This window comes from Littorina saxatilis, linkage group LG12 (genome assembly GCF_037325665.1).
Source record: "Littorina saxatilis isolate snail1 linkage group LG12, US_GU_Lsax_2.0, whole genome shotgun sequence".
Classification (NCBI taxonomy): Eukaryota; Metazoa; Mollusca; class Gastropoda; order Littorinimorpha; family Littorinidae; genus Littorina; species Littorina saxatilis.
This window is the reverse complement of record NC_090256.1, coordinates 595,333-602,214: the sequence shown is the minus strand read 5'-3', so window position 1 is coordinate 602,214 and position 6,882 is coordinate 595,333. Positions and strand designations below refer to the sequence as shown.

The 6,882-nt window shown below is 42.4% G+C and overlaps 1 protein-coding gene across 2 annotated transcripts in view; it reads left to right on the top strand.

The window, feature by feature from the left end:
- Positions 1–877: 877 nt before the first annotated feature.
- LOC138981009 (SH3 domain-binding protein 2-like) overlaps positions 878–6,882 on the top strand; it is a 53,227-nt gene continuing 47,222 nt past the window's right edge. The window contains exon 1 of one of the 2 annotated variants that reach the window (XM_070353796.1): positions 878–1,440. The gene's annotated coding sequence lies outside the window, so the exon portion shown is untranslated. The remainder of the gene's footprint in view (positions 1,441–6,882) is intronic. The other variant, XM_070353795.1, reaches the window with a different exon arrangement.

Below are 6,882 nucleotides of genomic sequence, written 5' to 3'. Positions count from 1 at the left end.
TACAGAAAGTGTGTTCAACACTGGTTACAGAAAGTGTGTTCAACACTGGTTACTACAGAAAGTGTGTTCAACACTGGTTACAGAAAGTGTGTTCAACACTGGTTACTTCAGAAAGTGTGTTCAACACTGGTTACAGAAAGTGTGTTCAACACTGGTTACTTCAGAAAGTGTGTTCAACACTGGTTACAGAAAGTGTGTTCAACACTGGTTACAGAAAGTGTGTTCAACACTGGTTACAGAAAGTGTGTTCAACAGTGGAACACTTCAGTTGTGAGTGTAGAATACTTCCATCGACCTGCGCTTTGATACTGACAAGCTCAAGTGCATTAAACACTGATATTTCCATAAACAAATCTGCGCTCCTGTTCCCTTTGCTAACGTGATACTCTGGGCAATGTTATTAAATCAGATAATTCACTATCTCCCCATCATAAACTCACAGAACCAGGCTATTCACAGCTCAGACAATTTTCGCCCCCAAAACACAAATACAGTAGAACCCCCTTTTAAGACCACACCCCCTCCCCCCTCCCCCCCTCCCCCCTCCCCCCTCCCCCCTCCCCCCTCCCCCCCAATGTAAGACTCCCTCCCTTTTAAGACCCTGTTTTCTCACACTTTCTGTTCATAACCTGTGTAATAACCCCCATTTTAAGACTCCCTCCTTGTTAAGACCCGGTTCAAGTTGTTCAGTTTGTTGGGAGGTCGTAAAGAGGGGTTCCCCTGTAGCTCAAATCCGCATTTCGACCCAGCGAGATGTCACATAGCTACTGGTCTTTTACATTCTAACCGACCGTCCTTTTTGTCCCCACTTGTTGTGTGTAATCGTACCACACATTCAAGATTCTGAACCTAATTCACACTGCTTCGTCGTCCCAGTTGTGTCCTATCCATTCGCCTGACGGGTTATGTGTGTGTGTTTCACTTCCCGGTTAAGGCAAATCCTCGCAGCTCTGTCAGACCGAGTTGTTTATCAAGTCGTGCACTTCTTTTTTTTTTAAACTGTCGCTGGCAGGGTTTTGTGTGTAGTTGCCTTCGCTGCCTGTGTATGTGTTCTATGTGAAGTTATAATGCGAGTGTGCATGTGTGTATCTTTATTGTTCAAATGTGTTCCTCTGCGGGCTGGAGTGTCAAGTTGCTGGCTTTGGTATATTGTGCTCCGTTACACATAGCTAACATCGTCAACGTACAGCTTACAGACTGTCAGTTTGAAGTGACTTGTGTGGACAGAGATTGAGATAGGGAGAAAACCGAAGGCTTCCTATTTTTCTGTGGCAGCGACATTTGATAACGTGTGGTATTGACCCAACCCGAATGTCAGGTTATACCTACCGGGTTGTCGCCGTACGAAGAGACCTTGCTGTAATAATGTGTGTTGGTGGTCGGTTCTGCGTCGGTGTGTTTCTGTGAATATTGTCTCGGATATGGTCTACACCATGGCAGGTAAGCAAAACAATCCTTTCATTCAATTACATTTGAGCTTCAATATCGTTGAGTGTGCTGTGTTATTTACTAGGTATGAGTCCGGCGGGGTGCTTCGCTCAACATGCTCTTGGATTGCAGGGAAGTTGCTACACATTTTTGTAAATCGGACAAAATAATTTCCTGACCTCACCAACATGAATAGGACACATAATTTGACCGGCTTTACGAAATTTAATTGTACCCACACCATGGCGAGTAAGTAAAACAATCAATTTTAAGCAATTCAGTAGCCTCAGCATCGCCGAGTGTGCTTTGTTTGTTGTAGGCAACGAAATCATTTTTGAGGTAGCCTACATTGTATGAGTCCGGGTACTTTGCTGAATATGCTCTTTGGTTGTACCTGCACTAGAGCATGTTACTATGATTTTGTATTTTAATGACTGAATAGACTTAACACACAACATACCGAGTGTGCTGTGCCGTTTGTTCTTGACTATTTTGTTGTTGACGGTAATGAGTAGATAAGGCGTTCCTCAGTACAGCTTAGTGTGTCAAGCTTCGACAGGCCGTTTGGCAGATTGTGCGTTCAAATTCCTAAGTAGCTCTTTCCGAATTTTTTAAAGTTCGGAAGCTGTCATGTACTTAGCGGTGGCTTTGTGTATAATTATGGGTGGCTCTTGATCGTGGTGTGTGTGTTTGTGTGTGTGTGTGTGTGTGTGTGTGTGTGTGTGTGTGTGTTCAGTTATGATTGTGTGTGTGTGTGTGTGTGTGTGTGTGTGTGTGTGTGTGTGTGTGTGTGTGTGTGTGTGTGTGTGTGTGTGTGTGTGTGTGTGTGTGCGTTTGTGTGTGTGTGTGTGTTCAGTTATGATTGTGTGTGTGTGTGTGTGTGTGTGTGTGTGTTAGTGTGCGTTTATGTGTGTGTGTGTGTGTGTGTGTTTATGATTGTGTCAGTGTGTGTGTGTGTGTGTGTGTGTGTGTGTGCGCGTTTGTGTGTGTGTGTGTTCAGTTATGATTGTGTCAGTGTGTGTGTGTGTGTGTGTGTGTGTGTGTGTGTGTGTGTGTGTGTGTGTGTGTGTCTATCTTTCTGTCTGTCTCTCAGTGTTCATACGTGTGTATCTGTCTAACTTTATAAGCTGAGATCGAGAAACTGTCCTGTCCTGAACAGCAGAGTAAGTCCTTGAAACTTTCGAGATGCGTGATGAAAAGTGATAATAGATTCAACGTTAATTTTCCTTGTGGATTATTGATTTAACCTTTCATGCTAAAGGTTGTGTTTATGTATGTGTGTGTGTGTGTGTGTGTGTGTGTGTGTGTGTGTGTGTTTGTGTGTGTGTGTGTGTGTGTGTATGTGTGTGTGTGTTTGTGTGTGTCAGTGGCTGTGTCTCTCTCTCTCTGTATATGTATGTCTGGTCTGGTCTGCATTTTATGTATATATATATGTTCGAGCAAGGTTCAGTTCGAGACATCCACGCGTGAGCACTGATGCACACACGCATATTGTTTGAACATATCAAAAACTCTGTTATCCTTGTGCCTTACACACACACACACACACACACACACACACACACACACATACACAAACACACACACACACACACACACACACCACCCACACACACACACACACACACTCACAAAACACACGCACACACACACACATACTCACACACACACATACACACATACTCACACACACACATACACACACACACACGCACCATGGCACACACACACACACACACACACACACACACACAAAACACACACACACACACACACACATAGTCTACACATTCGAATTGCAAGCGAACATTCTGGACACGGCCAGAGCTGAAACACCTATCAGTCTCTTCACAACTCCAAAGCAAATCCAGTTCAGAGACATCCTGCTTGCTGCCGCGCGAGCAGAGAACATTTTCACCTCTTTATCTTCACTGCGCTGGCTGCAAAATCCCTCACGCTGAGGTGTTCTCAGACAGGCCAGACACAGGTTGTCCCGGAGGTGAATCAACACTACCTGGTTTTCAATCGTTCCAAGCAACACGCAGCTTGAAGACAGGTCCACTTAGTTTAAACCCGTCGGCTGACTTGTTCAACACTGAAGCTTTCACTGACGTGTACACACAGCTGTCGTCTAACACCAGAACGCGGAAGTTCTGTGGAGATAGCCACAGTTGACGTGTGTTATGATATATACCGTATCAGATAAAAAGTTCGAGTTCGTGTATACCTTATTGGGGAACATAATGGGTGTAGACTTTCTTGTGTGGTGGAAGGATGATTATTTGAGAGACTGACTGACTATTAGGGTTTAACGTCCTCTTAGACCAACTGGTCTATATTGGGACAGGTATTGGTAATACGCTGAAGATATGGTGTGATACTTTGATTCGAACAAGCCCGCTGTGGCTATCTTCTTCGACACACCAGCATTGGGTTTGTCTCGTCAAAGTATCGAAATACGATCATGATAATCAGAGACGAGAGATGATGCATGCGTGTCTTCGTGTTTTCCAAGCCCTGAGACTTTCGCTGTGAATGTGGGATCTTTTTCGTGCGCATGTGTGCACACGGGGGTGTTCGGACACCGAAGAGAGTCTGCACAAAGTTGACTCCGAGAAATAAATCTCTCGCCGAACGTGGGGATTGAACCCACGCTGATAGCGACCAACTGGCTACAAAGCCAGCGCGCTACCAACTGAGCTACGCCCCCGCCCCTATTTGAGAGAGACAATGACAATGACAATGACAATGACAATGACAATGACAATTCTTTATTTTACGAGGGTAACAGAATAAGCATTGGTATACTTTTTTGCATCTGGCCCTCGCCCTAAAGAGGGACTAAATCTACTATAATAACTACTACTACATACTTACATAATTAGTAAAACAGTATAAGTTTATGTACATAAGTGCATTATATGAAACATTGTAGTTTATAAATGTTCATGACAAGGTGCAAAGCAAGAGAGAGAGAGAGAGAGAGAGAGAGAGAGAGAGAGAGAGAGAGAGAGAGAGAGAGAGAGAGAGAGAGAGAGAGAGAGAGAGAGAGAGAGAGAGAGAGAGAGAGAGAGAGAGAGAGAGGCGCGTGGAGGGACAGGCAGACATGCAGACACTGAGGAAAACAATCGTGTGCTTAGTAACTGTGTACTGTGTAGGCTACTTATTTTAGATCCCTGATGACTCACTTGCAACGTACACATTTAATAGCAAAACGTGTCGTATACATGTATATTGCTATTTCATATGTTACGTGGATTTCCATTGGTCAATTGGGCAAAACTGAGCTCAGTGCAAAAGTGATATCGACGACATTTCCGTCGATATCAGTTTTGATATCGACGACCTCTTTATTGCTTCCCCACTTCAAAAACAAAAACACCTACATTTAAAAACAAACAAATATATCCGTGAAAATGTAACTCCCAGAATTTAGTTGAGCAAGTGACTAAAGACTTTTTGAAAGAAAAGACATTTTGAAATACTGAAAAGTACAAGAAAAGAGTGAACAAAAAGAAATAATAGTCAGAGGGAGGGATATGGAACAGCCAAAACTGAGACAAATACTTTTGTAATTTCTTTACAGTGAATACAAAATGTCCAAAGAATTAGCAATATATCTAACATTGACAATGCTATCAAAATCGAGACCGGAGGTCGATATTTTGATATCACTGTCGAAACAGACCAATAGCAGAAGATATCATCACACAGTCCGTCAATATTGGGTAATATTTTCTACTCTCCCGTGGAAGTTGGGAACGTAATCTTTTGCTTCGACTATGTGTCCACCACGTCCAAGCCACACACCCATTTCAGCTAAAATGTAATAGACCCATTACCAACAGGGATCTTACTGCGGACACACGGACCAACACACAGACAGTCAGAAACACAGAGTGAAACCTATTCACGCCCATTTCAAGTGCGGGGGTGTGAACATGATAACGAAAGTCAAAAAGATTGATGTAAACATTCGGTTGATTGAGCGGTTGCTGGTCTTGTTGGAGTGATCTGCTGTCACATGCATACCACCACGATATCATTAAATCAAGCGGTTGCTGGTCTTGTTGGAGTGATCTGCTGTCACATGCATACCACGACGATATCATTAAATCAAGCGGGCGTGGGCCTATTTCGTGCACTTAAGAGATACCTTTCTAAGCGAGTAAATGAACGTGTACACCACCTGAGATCTATCAAGGGCTTAGGAAACTATTACCTTTCATTGTGATACGCCTTACATAAGAATAGTTTTTAGAGTGAAGCGAGACAACCACAGAGAATAAGATCAAGGCTGAATCGGTCTCGCATGATTCCATGGGTTTTCGATACAACAAACACACAATATTCAGGCCTTTGTAAGTTATAAGAGCATTCATTCTTCCGATACAACAAACACACAATATTGAGGCCTGTGTAAGTTATAAGAGCATTGATTCTTCCGATACAACAAACACACAATATTGAGGCCTGTGTAAGTTATAAGAGCATTCATTCTTCCGATACAACAAACACACAATATTGAGGCCTGTGTAAGTTATAAGAGCATTAATTCTTCCGATACAACAAACACACAATATTGAGGCCTGTGTAAGCTATAAGAGCATTAATTCTTCCGATAAGTTGGACACATACCAAATCCCAACCGTCCGTTTATCTGATGATTCGTGGCATGGCATGTCATCATAATTATTCAATATTCTCTATCATAAAGTCTGCCCAAATGATTTCTCTAAAACTTTTTTATACTTGTTTCAACACACTCTCAAATTATCACAAGGAAAGTATTAGCGAAATCTATTTTTGTTCGTCAATCGGTGTCAGATCTCATTAACATCAAAGGTGTAACGCGCTACTTTCCCTGAAATAGACCATGTCTTTTGATTAAACAGAACTCGTGTATTTGTTTGTACATTATTAGGGCTCTTTTTATTTTTTTATTTTTTTTTATTATCATTTTAATTCTTATTAAGTTATTATTGTTTTCCTTCAGTCTCACTCTTTCTCTCAGCTTCACACTCAATGGACAGTAAACAGATCATGGACAATTTTTTTTCAAAATTTGTATTTACATTTACCCTCTCTCTCTCTCCTCTCTCTCTCTCTCTCTCTCTCTCTCTCTCTCTCTCTTTCTCACACTTGTCCACACAACATCTCTCTCTCTCTCTCTCACTCTCTCTTTCTCTCTCTCTCTCTCTCTCTCTCTCTCTCTCTCTCTCTCTCTCTCTCTCTCTCTCTCTCTCTCTCTCTCTCACTCACTCCCTAGTCTGTCTTTCTCTGCATCCACTTTCTTTCTCTTCGACTTGTCTGTTTTTTTCTGAATTTTGTTCTTCGGATTTTTCCGTCTTCTTCTTTGTTCTTCTTTTTTGCTTCGTCTCTCTCTCTCTCTCTCTCTCTCTCTCTCTCTCTCTCTCTCTCTCTCTCTCTCTCTCTCTCTCTCTCTCTCTCTCT